Source organism: Dermacentor silvarum, chromosome 1, assembly GCF_013339745.2.
Source record: "Dermacentor silvarum isolate Dsil-2018 chromosome 1, BIME_Dsil_1.4, whole genome shotgun sequence".
Lineage (NCBI taxonomy): Eukaryota > Metazoa > Arthropoda > Arachnida > Ixodida > Ixodidae > Dermacentor > Dermacentor silvarum.
The window spans coordinates 417,607,971-417,630,784 of record NC_051154.1 but is presented as its reverse complement, the minus strand read 5'-3'; positions in this window follow the sequence as shown (position 1 = coordinate 417,630,784).

The following is a 22,814-nucleotide window of genomic DNA, read 5'->3' as shown; positions in this document are numbered from 1 at the left end:
ATTGCATCCTTGCGGAGCATCGGAAAAAATGACCGTTACTCCCTTGAGGGGCATCGGAAAAGAGCAACTGTTAGTCCGCTTGATGGAGTAACCGCATGGGGAGTAACAGTTCATCCCCTCGCAGTTACTCCCCAAAAGGACGAATGGTTGTGGCAAGTCAGTTACTTCCCAAAAGGACTAACCGCGATACCCCATTTCGTCCTTTTTTTCTTAGAGTGTAGTTGTAAATAAGACTATTGCTTGCCGACAGTTTGCCCTACACACGCCTCTCGAGGCTGTATCCGTGCGAGCAATTTTATTCAACAAGCTTATAACCATTTGCTCCATTTACATACCACCGAACCATCACCTCGGTAAAACGGAATTTTACAGCCTCAACGACCAGTTCCCAGAACCATACATTATCACTGGTGATTTTAATGCTCATCACACTCTTTGGGGAGACTCGCGATGCGACGCGAGAGGTCGACTCATTGAAAACTTCCTTGTTAAAGGGCCCCTAAACCACCTCAGATATTTTTTGAACATTTCAAGTAAACACGCGCATCGAGTTCAGAATGCAATCACGATCAACGATGCCAAACGCTGCAGCGCTACGCGCCGCGGGCGCGCCACAAAACCAAAAAAACAATGCCGTCCTCCTCCCCTCGCCTTTCCGGAACCCCAGCGGTCGTCACGACGTCAGCAGGGGGAATCTGGTGATGTCAACGGTGGAAACGACGTCCATTGGTCGAACAAGAACCTACGACTTCCGGTTAGTCTGCTAGCAGGTACGCGCGCTCCCTGCTCGTCCTCGCCGTGTTGCTCGCTTGTGCGCGCTTGCGCATCGGTATTTACAGCCCGCAACGCAAGTGCCAAATCGCTCGTGTTCCAACACAGTCATGCTTAGCGAATAGAGCTGCGCGAATAGAGTGCGACAGTGTTGGCCTTCCCAGACGTGCGCGCAACACTGGGTCTATATATAGCGGCACGCTTCGCATAACACGCGCCGGCACCGCAGCAACATCGGGTAGCCGAGAAGCGCCGAGTCCACGTCCACGTTACCTGCACGCTAACTCGCCGCACGCCGTTTGCCATTCGCGGGCCGCCGTTCGACAGCGGTTTTGCTCGCGAGCGGCGAGATTTCCTTGCTGTACATAGAGAGGATGAGACTGGGACTCATTTGTGCGGCAGCCTCACCACCGCTGATAGCTCGATGGCGCCGATATCTTCGCTAGGCCTTTTCCGGTTCCCTTCAAAGCTAAAGCGGACGGCGCTTCGAAATGAACTGCCGACGCTCACAAGCCGCAATATTTTCTTATCGTTGTTATCGCTCTTCGCAATAATTGTACACAAAGAAGAAAAATACGCTGATATTAGCGGCGCCGTCGGCTGCGATGCGAGCACAGCCGAGCCGGTCGTCTCCCGTCGGTAGCCGTGCACTCAGCAGCAGCCGATACTTTCGTTGCCGGTGGCGGAGGCGCGCAGCTTCGCGGTCGTCGATTGGCCCGTTGATGGTGCAGCGGGCGGGGCGCCGGCCGAACTGCCGTCTACTTTTGGACACCTCTCGCGCGGCAGACATGAGGCCGGTTCGTCATCCGTATATGTGCCGCTAGCATGGCTAGCGTGGACCACCGTGGCATGGACGTGCCTTAACCGGAAATAGGCAGTGTTTTGAGAAGCACGTTGGCGATGACGTATGTCACGTGACATTTCGAGCAGCACTCGGCGAGGAGGGGAAACCAGCCGACTAGGAGAGAAGCGAAGGAAAGAGCGAAACGAGCGAGGGCCGTTTTTCGATCATCAAACGCGTGTAACTCCGCTATTACGGCACCATTTCGAAAAATTCTCGCGGCTACGTGTTCGTTGTAGACTCGTGCACAACTGCAACACCACAACTAAATTTCGACTTCTGGGTGGTTTAGGGGCCCTTTAACTCCGGTGCGGGCCTCTTCAATAAGAATGAGATAACATATTACAATATGCATCATAGTTCATATTCATCAATAGACCTGTCGATTGGCTCTGCCTCACTTTTCCCCGATTTAGAATGGCGTAATTAAAAACCCATACGGAAGTGATCATTTCCCAGTAACCCCAAATTTAGTAACCGAACATGACTCCTTTCCGCATGTCCCACGCTGGAAACTGGCCTCAGCTGACTGGGAATGCTTTAGGGAATCCACGTACTTATAACAAGATTTTATAAATAATTTTAATATAGATCACGCCGTATCATATTTTACTGCTTTTATCATTGACGCCGCTGAGAAGTTCATCCTTCAAACGAGTACTTCATTCAAAAGACGGGTCCCCTGGTGGAATGAATATTGCAGAAAGGCACGAAGGAGACAAAATAAAGCTTGGGGCAAACTACGTGAATATGTCCTACAACTGAAAATCCAATAGAGTTTAAACACGTTCAATCCCAGGGAAGAAGGACATGAACACAGGCTAAGAGGGCAAGCTGGGAGAGGTTTTTCTCGGGTATAAATTCGTACACTCAAGAGGCGAAAGTATGGCACGGGCTAAGGAGGCTAAAGGGAAAACAAATCCATCCGTTGCCGCTCGTAAACGACGAAGCAAACAGCTTGGAAGACCAAGCTGACGCTCTTGGCGAACACTTCGAGTACATATCTAGTTCTAATCATTATTCCGAGGCCTTCCTAAAGCACAAACAAATCGCAGAACGCAAGGCTATCGATCGCAAATGCAGACAGAACGAACCTTATAACACGCCTTTTAACATCGCCGAGTTGAGAGCATCCTTGAATACATGTCGGAGCTCTGCAGCTGGACCTGACAGGATCATGTACGATATGATTAAACATATCCACAGCGATACTCGAGTAACACTACTCGCACTTTTCAATGCTATACTGGCTGCCGGGTACATACCTACTGCAGGGAAAGAATCTCTTGTCGTCCCGATTTTGAAACAAGGTAAAGACCCTACATTAGTGACAAGTTACCGCCCAACAGCCCTCACAAGTTGTATTTGCAAACTTTTTTTAAAAATTATATACCGTCGCCTTTTACACCTCCGTGAGTCCAACAAACGTCCTGATCCATATCAGTGCGGCTTCAGAGAAGGGCGGTCTACAACCGACCATCTCGTGCGCTTCGAAACAAACATTCGTGATGCTTTCATCATCATAATCATCATCATCATCATCATCATCATCATCATCTGCCTATATTTATGTCCACTGCAGGACGAAGGCCTCTCCCTGCGATCTCCAATTACCCCTGTCTTGCGCTAGCGTATTCCAACTTGCGCCTGCGAATTTCCTAACCTCATCATCCCACCTGACTTTCTGCCGTCCTCGACTGCGCTTCCCTTCTCTTGGTATCCATTCTGTAACCCTAATGGTCCACCGGTTATCCATCCTACGCATTACATGGCCTGCCCAGCTCCATTTCTTCCGCTTAATGTCAACTAGAATATCGTCTACCCCCGTTTGTTCTCTGATCCACACCGCTCTCTTCCTGTCTCTTAACGCTACTCCTAAGATTTTTCGTTCCATCGCTCTTTGTGCGGTCCTTAACTTGTTCTTGAGCTTCTTTGTTAACCTCCAAGTTTCTGCCCCATATGTTAGCACCGGTATAATGCAATGATTGTACACTTTTCTTTTCAACGACAGTGGTAAGCTCCCAGTCAGGATTTCGCAATGCCTGCCGTATGCACTCCAACCCAATTTTATTCTTCTGTAAATTTCTTTCTCATGATCAGGGTCCCCTGTGAGTAGTTGACCTAGATAAACATATTCCTTTACAGACTCTAGAGGCTGACTGGCGATCCTGAATTCTTGTTCCCTTGCCAGGCTATTGAACATTATCTTTGTCTTCTGCATATTCATCTTAAACCCAATTCTTGCACTTTCTCGATGAAGGTCCTCAATCATTTGTTGTAATTCCTCTCCATTGTTGCTCAATAGGACAATGTCATCTGCAAACCGAAGGTTGCTGAGATATTCGCCGTCGATCCTCACTCCTAATCCTTCCCAGTCTAAGAGCTTGAATACTACTTCTAAGCATGCAGTGAATAGCATTGGAGAGATTGTGTCTCCTTGCCTGACCCCTTTCGTGATAGGTATCTTTCTACTTTTCTTGTGGAGAACCAAGGTAGCTGTGGAATCCTTGTAGATATTTGCTAAGATATTCACGTATGCCTCCTCTACTCCTTGATTACGCAATGCCTCTATGACTGCTGGTATCTCTACTGAATCGAATGCCTTTTCATAATCTATGAAAGCCATATAGAGAGGTTTATTGTACTCCGCAGATTTCTCGATTACCTGATTGATGGCATGGATATGGTCCATCGTAGAATATCCTTTCCTGAAGCCTGCCTGTTCTCTTGGTTGACTGAAGTCAAGTGTTGTCCTGATTCTATTAGAAATTATCTTGGTGAATATTTTATACAATACTGAAAGCAAGCTAATGGGTCTGTAATTCTTCAATTCTTTAACGTCTCCCTTCTTATGGATAAGTATAATGTTGGCGTTATTCCAGCTCTCTGGTACACTTGAAGTTGTGAGGCATTGCGTATAAAGGGCCGCAAGCTTTTCAAGCATGATATCTCCTCCATCTTTGATTAAATCTACTGTTATTCCATCTTCTCCAGGTGCTTTTCCCCTGGTAATGTCTTTCAAGGCCCTTCTAACTTCATCGCTAGTTATAGAAGGAGCTTCTGTATCCGGTTCTTCACTATTTCGAATGAAAGTAGCTTGGCTGTTTTGGCTACTGTACAGGTCAGTATAGAATTCTTCTGCTGCTTTTACTATGTCATCGAAATTGCTGATGATATTACCGTGCTTATCTTTAAGTGCATACATCTTGCCTTGTCCTATGCCTAGTTTTCTTCTTACTGATTTCATGCTGCGTCCATATTTTACGGCTTCCTCAATTTTTCCCACGTTATAATTTCGAATATCCCTTACTTTCTTGTTGATCAGTTTTGACAGTTCAGTTCATACATAAACAATATTTCTTATCCGTGTTTATGGAAAAGGCGTACGATACAACCTGGCGTTATGGAATCTTGCGCGATCTGTCGGCAATTGGCATCCGCGGTAATATGTTAAACATTATCGAAGGCTATTTACACAACCGAACATTCCGGGTTAAAATAGGTAATGCACTGTCGCGTCCATTTATACAGGAAACTGGTGTACCCCAGGGAGGCGTGCTCAGTTGCACACTATTTATTGTGAAAAAGAACACGCTTCGTGCTTCGTTACCACCAGCTATTTTTTATTCCATCTACGTGGATGATATACAAATAGGCTTCAAGTGCTGTAACCCCGCAGTGTGCAAGAAACAGGTACAGCAGGGGTTGAACAAAGTGTCTAAGTGGGCAGACGAAAATGGGTTCAAAGTAAACCCCAACAAAAGTTCTTGTGTTCTTTTCACCAGGAAGAAAGGTCTCGTTGCAGATCCCACTATCGAAATGTATGGACAACAAATACCTACGAACAAAGAACACAACTTTTTAGGCATCATACTTGACTCTAAGCTTACTTTCATCCACCACATAAAACATCTGAAGGCGAAATGCCTAAAAACTACGAACTTACTGAAAATTTTATCTCACACATCCTGGGGCAGCGACAGAAAGTGTTTAATGAATCTTCACAACAGCCTCATTCGGTCACGATTGGATTATGGTGCCGTGGTATATCACTCTGCCGCCCCGAGCGCGCTAAAAATGCTAGATCCTGTCCACCATCTAGGTATCCGCCTGGCCACTGGCGCATTCAGGACAAGCCCCGTCGAAAGTTTATATGTAGAATCCAATGAGTGGTCACTCCATCTCCAGAGAACATACATCAGTTTCACCTATTTTCTCAAAGTGCACTGCGATCGGGAACATCCTTGTTCTGTAACCATTAATGATTTGAAGTGTGCAACGCTTTTCTATAATCGACCTTCTATCAGGCGGCCTTTCTCATTGCGTGCAAGAGAATTCAGCGAAGAGATGGATGTACCACTTCTAGAACATAGCCTAATGCCTCCAGCTAAGATGTCACCGCCCTGGGAATGGCAGGTGATAGAGTGTGATCTATCCTTTGTAGAGGTCACAAAGCACGCTCCCGAGCTCGAAATTGCAATGCATTTCCGCGAACTTCAATCGAAGTACTCGTGCTCGGAATTGTACACTGACCCCCGAAGGGACGTCTGCGCAAGCAGGCGTTTGGTGTGTTGCGACACCACGTTCCCCAGCAAACGAGGGTTGGACCCTCCCGCGTGTAACTTTGCGCGGCTTATCTGTGTCCGGGGAAAAGAGGATCCTGGGGGTTGAGCCAATGCTGAGTGCTTGGACCTTTATGGCCCCTCGGCGGAGGCACCCCTTTGGCCTCGGCTTCACGTAGACGGCACCCCCGGACTGACCCACCCGGGGGAAATCGGTAGTTGCCTTTTCCTCTCCCCCTCTCCAATCTGCGTCTTTCCCTCTTTCTTTCAACCTTTCCTGTCTTCTCCTCGCTTCTATTTACTTCCGACTTTCTAGGCAGCGAGGGCTAACCTTGTGTGGTGCAACCAACCTTGACTATACATATTTTGTTATAGCGGCAACGTACAGTCGGCGTCTGCATGACTTGCTTCCTATATGTCCTGCGGCGTCCCCTTGTTGGGCTCCATGGTGGGTGGCTGGCGTTTCTGCCGAAATTTACATATACCTATGGACCGCGCTTTCCCCAAACTCCCTGATCGCCCCCAGAAACGGGGGCGCACCGAAGATGTTTTCAAGTTTTTTGGCCACCAAATCCAGAATTTCCCGCGCTACCATGTAGTACACAGTGAAAGACCAGAGAAGACTGTGAGGATTATCTCACCATTCCTCGTTTCCAAATGTATGACAGAACCTATAGGCCCAGGCTACAGAGCAACTAAGTTGGCCAGCGGTGACCTACTCTTGGAGCTCCGCGACAAAAAACAGTATGAAAAGCTGCCTAAACCAGTCTCTTTCGGAAAAATCCCAGTTACGGTCACACCTCACCGTACCATGAACACCATCCGTGGTGTAATCTCAGACGATGACATGATGGAGCTCACTGAGGAAGAACTTTTGGAAGGACTCAAAGAACAGAAGGTGGTTAACGTAAAGCGAATTAACATGAGGCGCGATGGAAAGGAAATTCAAACGAAACATGGTATCTTACCTTTGGCTCTAGTGTGCTACCCGAGACCATTGAGGCTGGGTATGTCAAGATCCGTGTCAGGCCATACGTGCCTAACCCGCTTCGATGATTTAAGTGCCAGCGATTCGGGTACAGTTCACAGAACAGCCGAGGCCGTCAGACTTGTGCAAAATGCAGTGCCAATGAACACCTTTCTGAAACATGTCAAAACACTCTCCACTGCGTGAACTGTGATGGGGAGCACGCCGCATATTCGCGGTCCTGCCCATCCTGGAAGAAGGAAAAAGAAATTGTCACAATCAAAGTCAAAGAAAATATTTCGTTCAAAGAGGCACGCAGGCGGGTGTCATACATGCCAAAGAACACCTTTGCCGAAGTGGCGCGTCAGGGGGCAGCGTCGCAACGGCTTCCGGCGGCTGTCCGGCCCACACACAGTGAGCCGGCAGTGACGCCATCCACCCCCCCCCCTCCCCCCGGCGGCTGCAGCTAGCGCTGCCCCGCCAACTCAAAAGAAGGGGCCATCGATCTCCGGGCTGGTGGCCTCTACGGCCTCATCCCTCGAGGCGAGGCCTTCTCGTCAAACCAACCGCTCGCAAGAGCGCGTGTCCAGCGCCTCACAAGAGGCGATGGACACAACAACCGGCCAGACGGCTCCACCAGCGCCTCAGGAGCGGCGAGAATCTCGCGATCGCTCCAAAAAAGAAAAAGCCCGCATCACAGGGCCCGACAAGGGCTCTGTAGCTTAAGTTAGTCTCCTTTACACCACAGCACAAAAAACACTTTCAACATGAATAGACAAATAATACAATGGAACGTCAGAGGACTCCTACACAACCTCGATGACGTCAAAGAAATCCTACACAAGTTTAATCCGAAGGTGCTGTGTGTTCAGGAGACACACCTTAAATGTGCACAATGCAACTTGCTGTGGCAATACGCCATATTTCGTAAAGACCGCGATAACACAGTCGTGTCTTCCGGAGGTGTGGCTATTGCCTGCCGGGAATTAAAACTTCGTACTCCCCTAGAGGCAGTTGCTGTCCGAGGGGTGTTGTTTGACAAGCTGATCACTATCAGCTCTATATACATCCCTCCCAATTATCAACTACGTAAAACCGAATTTCAAAACTACATAAATGAACTTCCGGAGCCATACACAGTTGTCGGAGATTTCAACACACATAACACTTTGTGCGGAGACTCACGTTGCGATTCGAGAGGTCGCCTAATTGAAAATTTTCTGTTTTCTTCATCATCATCATCATCAGCCTATATTTTGTGTCCACTAGGACGAAGGCTCCCTGCGCCAGCGTATTCCAACTTGCGCCTGCAAATTTCCTAACTTCATCATCCCATCTGGTTTTCTGCCGACCTCGACTGCGCTTCCCTTCTCTTGGTATCCATTCTGTAACCCTAATGGTCCACCGGTTATCCATCCTACGCATTACATGGCCTGCCCAGCTCCATTTCTTCCGCTTAATATGAACTAGAATATCGGCTATCCCCGTTTGTTCTCTGATCCACAACGCCCTCTTCCTGTCTCTTAACGTTAGTCCTAAGATTTTTCGTTCCATCGCTCTTTGTGTGGTCCTTAACTTGTTCTCGAGCTTCTTTGTTAACCTCCAAGTTTCTGCCCCGTATGTTAGCACCGGTAGAATGCAATGATTGTACACTTTTCTCCAGTCAGGATTTGGTCAGACAGCTCCCAGTCAGACAGCTCCCAGTCAGGATTTGGTAGTGCCTGCCGTATGCACTCAAACCCAATTTTATTCTTCTGTAAATTTCTTTCTCGTGATCAGGGTCCCCTGTGAGTAATTGACCTAGATAAACGTACTCCTTTACAGAATATAGAGGCTGACTGGCGATCTTGAATTCTTGTACCCTTGCCAGGCTATTGAACATTATCTTTGTCTTCTGCATATTCATCTTCAACCCAATTCTTACACTTTCTCGATTAAGGTCCTCAATCATTTGTTGTAATTCGTCTCCATTGTTGCTGAATAGGACAATGTCATCTGCAAGCCGAAGGTTGCTGAGATATTCGCCGTTGATCCTCACTCCTAAGCCTTCCCAGTCTAAGAGCTTGAATACTTCTTCTAAGCATGCAGTGAATAGCATTGGAGAGATTGTGTCTCCTTGCCTGACCCCTTTCTTGATAGGTAACTTTCTACTTTTCTTGTGGAGAAACAAGGTAGCTGTAGAATCCTTGTAGATGTTTGCTAAGATATTCACGTCTGCCTCCTGTACTCCTTGAATACGCAATGCCTCTATGACTGCTGGTATCTCTACTGAATAAAATGCCTTTTCATAATCTATGAAAGCCATGTAGAGAGGTTGATTGTACTCCGCAGATTTCTCGATTACCTGATTGATGACATGGATATGATCCATCGTAGAATATCCCTTCCTGAAGCCAGCCTGTTCTCTTGGTTGGCTGAAGTCAAGTGTTGCCCTGATTCTATTGGAAATTATCTTGGTGAATATTTTATACAAAACTGAAAGCAAGCTGATGGGTCTATATGAAGAGATTGAAGATATATATCTTCAATTCTTTAACGTCTCCCTTCTTATGGATTAGTATAATGTTGGCGTTCTTCAGGCTCTCTGGTACACATGAAGTTGTGAGGCATTGCGTATAAAGGGCCGCAAGCTTTTCAGGCATTATATCTCCTCCATCTTTGAATAAATCTACTGTTATTCCATCTTCTCCAGCAGCTTTTCCCCTGGTCATGTATTTCAAGGCTCTTCTAACTTCAGCGCTAGTTATAGAAGGAGCCTCTGTATCCGGTTCATCACTATTTTGAATGAAAGTAGCTTGGCTGTTTTGGGCACTGTACAGGTCAGTATAGAATTCTACCGCTGCTTTTTCTATGTCATCGAAATTGCTGATGATATTACCCTGCTTATCTTTCAGTGCATACATCTTGCCTTGTCCTATGACAAGCTTTCTTCTTACTGATTTAATGCTGCGTCCATATTTTACGGTTTCCTCAATCTTTCCTACGTAATAATTTCGAATATCCCTTACTTTTTTCTTGTTGATTTGTTTTGACAGTTCAGCGAATTCTATCTGATCTCTTGAGTTGGACATTTTCATATTTTGTCGTTTCTTTATTAGGTCCTTTGTTTCTTGGGAGAGCTTACCTACTGGTTGCCTTGGTGCCCTACCTCTCACTTCAATCGCTGCTTCTGAGATCAACCTAGTCACGGTTTCATTCATTACCTCTATGTTGACTTTATCTTCCTTTTCTAAAGCTGCATATTTGTTTGCAAGCACCAGCCTGAATTGGTCTGCTTTTACCCTTACTGCCTCTAGGTTGGCCTGTTTCCTCTTGACTAATTTCACTCTCTCTCTCTTCAAATTGAGAGAAATCCTAGACCTCACTAACCTATGGTCACTGCACTTAACCTTACCTAACACTTCTACATCCTACACTGTGCTTGGATCGGCAGAGAGTATGAAATCTATTTCATTCCTTGTTTCTCCATTAGGGCTTTTCAAGGTCCACTTCCTGTTGCTGCGCTTTCTGAAGAAGGTATTCATTATTCGGAGCCTATTCCTTTCCGCGAATTCTACTAACATCTCTCCTCTTGCATTCCTAGAATCGATGCCGTAGTTGCCAATAGCTTGCTCACCAACCTTTTTCCCCACTTTTGCATTGAAGTCGCCCATGACTAAAGTATACTGAGTTTGCACCTTTCTCATTGCTAGTTCAACATCTTCATAAAGCCCGCAGGGGCGTCTGCGTCAGCAGGCGTTTGGTGTGTTGCGACACCACGTACCCGAGCACATGAGGGTTGGACCCTCCCGCGTGTAGCCGTGCGCGGCTTAGCCGTGTCTGGGGAAAGGGGGATCCTGGGGGTTGAGCCGATGCCGGGTGTTCGGACCTCTAAGCCCCCCCCCCCCCCCCGGTGGAGGCAACACACCTCTTCGGCCTCTGCTTCACATAGACGGCACCTCCAGACTGACCCACCTGGAGGAAATCGGCAGTCGCCTTTTCCTGTCCCCCTCTCAACACTTTTTCTTTCTCTTTCACTGTCTCTTCTTTCCTGTCTCCTATTATCTTCTCTTCACTTCCAAATTTCTGGGCGGCAAGGGTTAACCTTGTGTGGCTAGCCAGTCTTTGGTTATGCTGTATTTGGTTATAGCAGTGATGTACAACTGGCGTTGGCAGGATTCCCATTATAGGAACTCCTGTCACGTCCCCGCGTTGGGCTCCTTGGTGGGTGGTTGGCATCGCTGCCGAAAATCCCAGCTATACTCATGGACAGTGCCTTCCCTAAACTCCCTGATCGCCCTCAAAAACGAGGGCGCACCGAAGATGTATTTCAATTTTTTGGCAACAGAGCACAAAACTTTCCACGATTTCACGTCATCCATTCTGATAAGCCTGAAAAGACAGTGAAATTGATCTCACCCTTCCTTGTCTCGAAGTCTCTGACTGAAGTTCTTGGCCGAGGTTACAAAGCATCAAAAATGGCAAGCGGTGATCTGCTTCTAGAGCTCCGCGATCAGATACAATACGAAAAACTGCCGAAGTTAGTGTCATTTGGGGACATCCCAATAACACTGACACCACACCGTACTATGAACACCACGCGCGGCGTTGTTTCAGATGATGATTTAATGGAGCTAACCGAGGCTGAACTCTTGGAGGGCTTCAGTGAGCAGAATGTAATAAACGTTAAAAGAATTAAGATGAGGCGCGACGGGAAAGAAATCAAGACTAAGCACCTGGTGCTCACTTTCGGCTCAAGTGTCCTGCCCGAGTCCATCGAGGCCGGATACATCAAACTTCGTGTCAGGCCATACGTTCCAAATCCTCTCAGATGCTTTAAATGTCAGCGATTCGGCCACAGTTCTCAGAACTGCCGAGGCCGGCAAACATGCGCGAAATGCAGTGCTCATGAACACTCATCTGAGTCTTGTGAAAACTCGCTACATTGTGTGAACTGTGATGGGGAGCACGCCGCATACTCGCGGTCGTGCCCATCCTGGAAAAAAGAAAAAGAAATTGTAACGATTAAAGTAAAGCAAAATCTAACGTTCAAGGAGGCACGCAGGCGGGTATCCTACCTGCCAAAGAACACATTTGCCGAAGTGGCGCGTCAGGGGGCAGCGTCGCAACGGCTTCCGGCGGCTGTCCGGCCCGCACACAGTGAGCCGGCAGTGACGCCATCCGCCCCCCCCCCCCCCCCCCGGCGGCTGCAGCTAGCCCTGCTCCGCCAACTCACAAGAAGGGGCCATCGACCTCCGGGCTGGTGGCCTCGAGGGCCTCGTCTCTCGAGGCGAGGCCTTCTCGTCAAACCAACCGCTCGCAAGAGCGCGTGTCCAGCGCCTCACAAGAGGCCATGGACACAACAACCAGCCAGACGGCGCCACTTGCGCCTAAGGAGCCGCGAGAGTCTCGCGATCGCTCCAAACAAGAAAAACACCGCATCACGGCGCCCGGAAAGGGCTCTGTGAAGTAATTCCTCTTTCTTAACACACAGCACAAAACCCACATTCAACATGGATACACAAATATTACAGTGGAATGTCCGAGGACTCCTCCACAATCTCGATGACATCAAAGAGCTCCTACATAAGTATAATCCAAAGGTGCTGTGTGTCCAAGAAACACACCTCAAACACACGCAAACAGATTTTCTCCGACAATACGCCATTTTTCGTAAGGACCGCGATGACACAGTCGTGTCTTCCGGTGGTGTGGCTATTGTAGTCGACAGAGGTGTTGCCTGCCGGAAACTAAAACTTCATACGCCCCTAGAAGCAGTTGCTGTCCGAGGGGTGTTGTTTGACAAGCTGGTCACTGTCAGCTCTATATACATCCGTCCCAATTATCAACTACATAAAACCGAATTCCAAAACTACATAAATGAACTTCCGGAGCCATACATAGTTGTCGGAGATTTCAACGCACATAAAACTTTGTGGGGAGACTCACGTTGCGATGCGAGAGGTCGCCTGATTGAAAATTTTCTGTTTTCTTCAGGCGCATCATTACTTAACAAGAAAGAGCCTACGTATTACAGCATTACACATAACACATATTCATCCATTGACTTAAGTATAGCATCGAGTACACTAATGCCATACCTGGAGTGGTCTGTTCTCAAGAACCCCTTTGGGAGCGACCACTTCCCAATTATGCTAGGCTTAACAGAACATGATAGATGCTCGCCACATTCCCCGATGGAAGGTTGACTCGGCTAACTGGGAACTTTTCCGACAAATAACATATTTAAGCCGTGATGACATTGCCTCTTTTAACATAGACGATGCTGTGGCGTATATAACAGGTTTTATCATTGACGCTGCTGAAAGGTGCATACAACAAACTAATGGACTAGCTAATAAACGTCGCCTGCCTTGGTGGAATGATGAATGCCAGAAAGCGCGTAAAAAGCAAAACAAAGCCTGGGGATTGTTTCGCAACTCCCCAACAGCTGAAAACCTGATAAATTTTAAACAAGCAAAGTCACAGGGCCGAAGAACGCGTCGACGTGCAAAGAGAGAGAGTTGGGAAAGGTACATTTCCAGTATAAATTCATACACCGACGAAACAAAAGTCTGGAACAGGGTAAATAAACTAATAGGCCGGGAGTCACATGCTCTACCCTTAGTAAGTAGCCAAGGTGATAGCCTGGAAGACCAGGCGGATTGTCTAGGTGAACACTTTCAATATGTATCAAGTGAATCGCATTATACAGACACTTTCCTGAAGTTCAAAGAACGCGAAGAGCGGCAGCCTCTTAACCGCAAAGGTTCTTCGAGTGAGGCTTACAATCAACCATTTAGCTTAGCCGAACTTAAAGCATCTCTCGCTTGTTGTAACAACTCGGCGCCAGGTGGCGATCGTATCATGTACGAAATGATTAGGTACTTACACCCCGAAACACTGACAACACTCCTGTTTATCTTTAATGTCATGTGGACGGCTGGCTGTATTCCGTCCTCATGGAAAGAAGCCATAGTCATCCTGGTACTTTAACAAGGCAAAGACCCGTCCTTAGCCAGCAGCTACAGGCCAATAGCTCTAACAAGCTGCCTGTGCAAGCTGTATGAAAAAATGATAAACCGGCGTTTAATTAGTTTCCTAGAAAATAACAAAATACTAGACCCCTTCCAGTGTGGATTCCGAGAAGGTAGGTCGACAATAGACCACCTTGTTCGCATCGAGGCAAACATCAGAGATGCGTTTATTCATAAACAGTTTTTACTTTCTGTATTTATAGATTTAGAGAAAGCGTACGACACGACATGGCGCTTCGGGATTCTGCGAGATCTCTGTGCGATGGGGGTCCGCGGTAATATGTTTAACACAGTCGAAAGCTACTTGTCTAACCGCACGTTTCGCGTAAGAGTGGGCAATGCTTTGTCTAGAACATTCACCCAGGAGGCTGGTGTGCCGCAAGGGGGTGTACTTAGTTGCACACTTTTCATTGTAAAAATGAACTCCCTGCATACAGTCATTCCACACAGCATGTTTTATTCTGTGTATGTCGATGACGTACAGATAGGTTTCAAATCATGCAACATTGCTATCTGCGAACGACAGGTACAGCTTGGATTAAACAAACTGTCTAAATGGGCTGATGTAAATGGATTTAAAATAAATGCAAAGAAAAGTACGTGCATACTTTTCTCAAACAAAAGAGGTATGACACCAGTGCCAAATCTCACGATTAATCAAGAGGAACTATCCGTGAGCAGTGAGCATAAATTCCTGGGAATAATTCTAGACTCGAAGCTTACCTTTATCCCCCATCTTAAATATTTGAAGGCAAGGTGTCTGAAGACGATGAACCTTTTAAAAATTTTGTCGCGCGCAACATGGGGTAGTGACCGAAAATGCCTACTTAACTTGTACAACAGTCTTGTCCGCTCACGCCTTGATTACGGAGCTATAATTTATAATTCCGCAACGCCAAGTGCATTAAAAATTCTAGACCCCGTTCACCATCTGGGCATCCGCCTCGCGACCGGTGCTTTCCGAACAAGTCCGATCCACAGCCTCTACGTAGAGTCGAATCAGTGGTCACTTCATCTGCAGCGTTCATATAATAGTTTTACATATTTTCTTAGAGTACACGCGAACATTGAACATCCCTCTTATTCAACCATAAACGACATGACCACTGCCACACTCTTCCAAAATCGACCGGCATCGAGAAAACCTTTCTCTTTGCGTGTGCGGAATCTTAGTGAGGAAATGGGTGTTCCGTTGCTTGAACACTCTCTTATGGCTCCAGCGAAACTGTTACCGCCGTGGCAGTGGCAGCTCATAGAGTGTGACACATCATTCGTGGAGGTCACTAAGCACGCACCAGAGGCACATATCAAAATGCATTTCCTTGACCTCCAGTCCAAATACACATGCACAGAGTTTTATACAGACGCTTCTAAGTCACGTGACGGGGTGTCGTATGCAGCCGTCGGCCCATCCTTCTCGGAATCCGGTGTACTCCACCCGGAAGCAAGTATCTTTACGGCTGAGGCTTACGCACTATTGTCAGCTGTGAGGCATATAAGGAAATCTAAACTTCAAAAATCAATCATATTTACAGACTCTCTAAGTGTTGTAAACGCTTTAAAGTCACCCTGTAAACAGAAAAATCCTATTCTCATTGAGCTCTATTCCGTACTGTGTAGAGCGTATGTATCTAACCAGCATATCATTATATGTTGGGTGCCTGGCCATAGAAGCATTGAGGGTAATGTGCTAGCTGACCAAATGGCTACATCAATAACATCGCACGCTACCAATCCTACAGCTACTGTTTCTGCAACAGATTTGAAACATTTCTTGCGCAAGAAATTGCGAAGCCATTGGCAACGTCTGTGGGATGCAGAAACAAATAATAAGCTTCACTTGATTAAGCCACAGTTAGGTTTCTGGCCCCCCGTATGACCTATTCTGTCGTCTCAGAATAGGTCATACATTTGACACCCATAGTTTTTTGTTGACCGGGGATGAACCACCAACCTGTGGTAGATGTGGTGAGAGGCTAACCGTGCTCCACGTTCTCCTGGAGTGTCGGGATGCCGAAGCAGATAGAAAAAAACATTTCCCTTTAGCTTACCGCTATCATGTCCCTCTGCATCCCAGTATGTTTCTTGGTGAGGAACCGCTGTTTAGCACCAGAGCAGTCCTCGCTTTCTTAAACGATGTGGTACTGCATGTTATAAGCCCAATAAATTCATAGCGCATCCTCCCTCCAGAGGATGCTGCTGTGATAGTAGTTTTGTATAAGCACATGCCTCCAGGCCCTTGTGGTTCAAGGGCTCTGTTTAGGCAGTAGTGCTTCTTTCCAATTACTACATCTTAAATATTTTAAACATCGTGTCATTCTTTCTCAATGCATTCACCATTTCATAGTACATGTCATTAGTCATTGCCATGATTTTAGTGCATATTGTCACGTAGTAGTGACGCTGAAGAAAACAGTCGTAAAACTGTGTACGACGAAACTGGTTGTTTATTGGGCGAACCTGTGCCCACAAAAGCAAGGTACACTCAAAGCACAACGATAGCGGCGAACACAGTCGGCGATCGTCGAAAATCTGATCAGCGGCAAAACGCGTCGGCTTTTATACCTGAGTCATCGAAGGTTCCAGAATAATCCCTGGTACGCGCGTATCTTCCAGAAAGTTCTAGACAATTCGCGTCGCTCATACAATCAGATAACATAAGCGTCGGTGAAAACAGGCAACGGAAAGAAGCATTGATAACGTTCTAGAAACTTCCGATACAGGCGCGTCCTGCGCCGAGCGATAACGTTTAACATTTGTTAGCCGGTGGAAAGCGGCCATCGGCGAAAGATAAACATGTATACGTGTCAATACCCTCCCCTTAAAAAGCATCGTCCCGATGCTACAAACAAACGCGAAAGCAAGCGACGAGCGCGGTTGTTGGCAGAGTGGAAGTGCGCCCCTCCCCCCCTCCGCTCCCTCCGGCGCTGGCTTCCCGCTTCCTTGCTTGCGCGTGGGAGATTGAGTGCGTTCGCTCTCCGTGATAGCGCGCGTCCCCGCACGCTTCCGCTCGGGCATACGGCGCGCGGCGAAGATTGTATCTATAGGGAACCTCACGGCGACGGCAACGGCGACGACGACGGCGACGGCAGAAATCCGGTTGAAGTGTCCATATAATTGCTATCGCAATAAAAAAGAACCTCACATACCCACCTCATAGAGACGACACCACAAGCCTCAAATGAACTCACTTCATTTTTGACCTCCACAGAGGAATAATGATATCTTCAATAAGCCTCATACTACTAATGAATGAGGCTTCGGCTTCTTTCTAGCTGCAGCCATACAGTCCAAAAGGCATATTTCAATAAAAAATTTGGGCCGAGCAGCCTGTGTCAGTTCGCCAAACAGATTCGTGATGTCTATTTCTCAAGAAACAAGCGGCAGTAAATTGCACAAGTGAGTTGAACCGCAGCCGTGGCCTAGTGGTAGAACGCCCGCCTCGGCTGCGGGAGGCTGTGGGTTCGATTCCCACCGCCGCCGGGTACCCACTGGTTCAAAAGGGTACAAGCGTACCCCGGCCTGGCGTTCGGCTTCCTTCAGGGGTGATACGCTTGGGAAAGGAGCCTGTGCCCTGAATTCCCGTCGAAACCAACGTGAGCACGGAAAAAAAAGTGGTGTCTGGGCCGCTCCCATGATGAGCACGGAACCGTGAATAAATATTGGTACATTCTTTTGCGTATTATGCAAACAGCTGTAAGCCTCAATTACCTTTACTTCAAATTACCGCAAATTAACATTAACCGATGAAGGACGGCCTGATTTTGAGTATCAGTTAAAGAAACAAGTGGTGCTGATTGAATCTAAACTGCAGTGTCAGGTCCTCGTGTTATTGTCGAGCGTTTAAGAAATGAAAAATGAGATATTATACCATGCGCTACTCGTCATAAACAAACACGTTTTAATGGGTTAAAATTAAGGTAAATGTAGCAGTCATATGTAGCAGGCCGTGACATGCTCGTTGCACCACTGCAGGTATGGTATCCTAACTGGATTCTTATCCGATATGTTCTTGCGTTTATGCTTTTATTAGTCACGTGCTATTTATGCTTTTTCATTAGTCCCTCAATCTGCATTGTCTAGATCCTCGCATGAAAAACGCACAATGGGCTGGTCCGAGCTCCTTTGGCTGGCATTGCAGGCTTGCCCTTGAGAAATAAATTGTCGTCTAAAAATAAGCTCTTTGAATAAGTTGGCGAGAATGAAGACGTCGTAAAAATGTATGTGGGATGACCGTCATAAGTATACAAGCACAGGGAACGACAGCGAACAAACGGAAACACTGCAGCAGGCGCCCGGACAGTGCCCGAACGGCAGCAGACGACAGGCGCGAGTCCGTGCCCTGACGTCATGCAAGCGGCGCTCGCAGCGCCCCTGTAGGTCGTTCTCGGGGCTAATTGCAAGAAGTACTGCACCGGCAGAGGCGAGCACTAGTCAAGAAGATGGCTGACCAAACGAAAAACTTCTCTCCTTGCCTGAATACTGGCTCGCGCTCGCCGCATCTCGTGACCTGGTGGCATTTGCCCCCTGTGAAAAAAAATCTGGCATCGTCCTGATGCTAGTGCTAGTCGACGTAGGTATACGGGAAAAAACAGACGGAACGAACATAAAGTATGCAAAAGTGGGGGTGAGGGAGAGAAAAAAAGAAAACAAATCATAAAGTTGAGACCTTGTCGCACTATCGCGCGAAATAAGGCTTCAGTCGTACAACGTGCACAGTCTCCGAGTGTTGCCTTCGACGCTGGGGCGATATGGCACTATCCGGTAGAACCTCGTAGTTCACGTCACTAACGCGACGCAGCACTTTGTAGGGTCCAAAGCAGCGACTGAGCAGTCTCTCTGACAACCCCTGCATGGCGGCGCACCGGCGTCCACACCCACACTTGATCGCCCGGGTGGTATTCCACTTGGCGATGGCGAAGATTGTAGCGGCGTGCATCTACACTCTGCTGTTGCGTGATGTGTAGGCGTGCCAATTGGCGAGCTTCTTCGGCGTACTGCGTAAATTGCTCAGCGTCAGGGGTGAGCAACGCGTCGTAATCGTGTGGAAGCATCGCATCCAGCATGGTCTGAACCTTACGTCCATAAACAAGACGAGAAACGGCGTGAATCGCGTTGTCTCCTGGATGGCAGCGATTAAAAAATTGGAGGACGCCTAAGCTTCGCCAATAAGAGTGGAACGCGATAGCTTTATCGGGCCCCCTTCGCATCGCATTGTTCTTTATGAGGGCTTCACTGCAACACAGAATGTGGGAAAGCCAGTTTATAAAAACCAAACTTACACCGATCCCCTTAAAGTTGGCTTCACTTTTAAACAGAAATGCATTGCTGGGAAGACGTTTTTCCAGGGGCAGTATAAGTGGTCTTATATTAAAATGTGAAGGCCCTAGCACCTTTTCTTATTATTTTAATAATTGTTTGCTATTGCCCCGACGCGCGCGCGTTTCCGAAACGCGTAGGCAGGCGAAGTCCCAATTTCACCTGCCGAGGATGCGAGCGCCATTTGGATATCATTTTCGCAAGTAAACTGCCCGAGCGCGCGGCTGTAGGTCGGGTAGAAATGCTGGAAAAGGGGTTTGTGTTTGAGCTTCCTCGTAATAGAATTATGTTTCCTCGTAAATTCAAAATACAATCCGACACCACCAAGCCTGTAGGTTGTGGTTAAGTCGTACTTTACTGCTTTTCTGGCGGATTTCACTGTGAGGCATTCAATTTTTGTTCACCAAAACCGTGCACCATGTGGAGGGCCTGCGCGGTTGGGGGGGTTCGGGATTATTTTTTCCGCCACGGACCCCGACATCGCACGCCGACGCCGGCGCCGACGCCAATGCCGTATTTTCTGCGACACTGGGCCCATAACGCTTGGACAGACTAGTCGTTGCCTAAACGATCGCTTAAGAGAGCATGCCTACAGCCTTCGCTCCGGTACTGGCAGCAACTTGGCCACTACAGTGTTTGTGATCTGTGCCGTAATCCGGGACTTGTCTTTTCGCAGTGCATGATACGCAAACGCTTCCACGACTCGTGTGCCCGAGAAATTTTTGAGGCTGCTGCCATTGCAAAGAATGGCGTGTCTTGCGTCAGCACTCCGTTTGTGGCCTTGTCTGAACTAACACATCTCCGGAACCGTCATAATTCGCGTGAAATCCAAATCTAATCCAATTTTTTGCCCATGCGCAGTGATATACCCTTCTTTTCTTTCTTTTTACTTTTTTTGTTTATATGTGTTCCTTTCTGAATAAAGAATTCAGTCGCTGATGTATGTGTCTCCTTTCTTGTCTTGTGTTTTTTCGCGCTGTTTCCGTCTCGAGTATGTACCGACTAGCCCAAGCGTCTACGGTTTTGCCCTTAACGCTATGGGCGTCTTGCGCTGAAGTTTGAGGTATAATGGCGGCGCCTGGTGGCGACGAAAAACGTCATCCGGGTAGTACCAGCTTGGATAGTATTGAGCCCTGGCTGTGGCGAAGCACGTTTCTAGCCGGCGTTTCGCGTCGATTCGCCCTTTTTTCTGCCATGTTTCGAGTGCGAAAAGGCTCGTCACTTCTCACAGACCATGGCGACCAGGCTGCGAGCTGGCCGCAGCCTATAGTTATACGAAAACGGACTCTCCGTGTGCCGTGGGACGTAATGCTGGAAGCAGAAGACATCGGCGACGCCGATCCGGAGAGACCTAGCTCAGCCTCGAAAAAGCGTCACCATCGTTACTGCTGCGTCGTGGGCTGCCATGAACAAGAAGGCCTGAATGCTAACATCAGGTTCTACCGTTTTCCTTCAAGGCCTCACGAAGTGGAGCGTCGGGCGCGCTGGAGAACTGCAGTTCGTCGCGCTATGTAAGCGAAATGGAAGACCGACATAGCAGCAGGCATGGCAGGTGATTCACGATTCGAGACCCAGCCACAGCGACAATTAACAATTCGACCGGTGCGAAATGGTGAAGTGGCCAGGTGTGTGCAAATGACCACAAATGGTCGGGCTGATTCGGTGACAATTCACTACCCCACTACGAGCAGCACAGGTTAGAGAGTTGAATGTGCTCATCCTTGACCTCAGGCCAACACGTTGAGGCAGCACAGCAAGGTAGTATTGATTACAGCACATCGATGTTCGAGCGCTGTCATTAAAAGCTACATCAAGCGAGCAGCGCACGAGCTCACGCTGCAGCGTGATTCGCACGCACGTACGTTACTGCGAGCTTATCTGCATCGCATCAGTTATTTATCAATTGCTAAAGGGACAGATAGCCGCTACTACAGCGCAGGCATAATTACTTGTCTAGCGGCATGCAGTAAACAAAGATTGCAGGAGGCCCGCCGTTTCGCGGCATGTCGAAAGACCGCTGCCGTCGCGGCGCGTACGATCGTGCGCTCGAGCAGTTCGTACACCGCCGCATGCTGAAAGACCGCTGCCGTCACGGCGCGTATCGTCGTGCGCTCGAGCAGTTCCGTACCCATGTCTGCTTATCGCTGCTGTGAATTCATTTATAGAAAGCATTTCCTCGCGTTTGTGTGCCTGAATCTAGCTGCGTGCAAACCTTACCTGAAGTTCAACTTCGCACGTGCGTGACTCGCTTCACTTGCGATTGACACCGCGCTAAAACTTCGCCGTTTATTTGTTGAACGGCGTACACGCATTCGGCGTTGCATAATTTCTTGCCTTTACGCAGCATGCCACCCACGGAAAAATCTTCGGCGGCCGATATTCGCTGCAAGCCGTGGTACAACACGACCGAAAGTGGCGGGTCCATATTGTAAACGTGCTTCCCGAAGCAGACGAGCGAGCTTGGTAATACCCAGTTTCGGATTGAAGGCGCTTTTTAACACCATTTTTGCAGCGCCCCCCGGTGCAACGGAAGAGGCAGATTGCGTTAAAGCCCCGTTTTCCACCCCAAACACGGCCATTGACTCCTGACGCTCACAAAGAAGCACTTCGAAGAGCGCCGCTTCGTCGCGAAATGCGTCAAATCCGACGTTGCGTTCCTCAGAGGTTTTGTTGAGCAGCTGGACGATGGCATACAACTGGGGTACTACTTGGCGCAGATGACGGGGAACTTATTCGCATTGATCAAGCAGCTAGCAAGTCCACTTTCTTTCTGATCATCAGGATGGCCGAGCTCGACAATGAGCGCCTGCTCGAACTCATCGAGAGAGTATAAGGGCTGGTCGAGGCGTGCCGCCCCTGGGTCGATGCCATAGCCAGCTACCAATAAACGCTTCACATAACTTTGATTGCCACAATATTTTACATATCCATAATTTTGGTTTAACGACATTGCGCCACGATCATACGAGGAGGCGTCGAAAACGATGCGAAACTTTATTGTTCGCTCTTCTTTTATCACCGTTCTATGAGGTATATAGCATAGTCTAAGTGGATGAGGGGAACCTGTAGACCAAACCTTTTCGGTAGGCCCTTCTTTTAGACATTCGCGGATGGTGGTGTTGTAATCTTCCAAGAGCCTAGAGTCTTTGTAGAGCTTACGCCCAAACAGTCCAGTCAATTCGTCTCAACAGAGAACTTGTCTACCAGGTCTAGTTTTCTATTAAAAGCAGACGACTTGATAGCGACCGTCGTTTCTAGTTAGGTTTCTCTAAAATTCTTGTTCAGAGCACAATAACGCTGGAGCAGTGACTGCTGTTGCCTGGGAAAGGAGGTGGCCC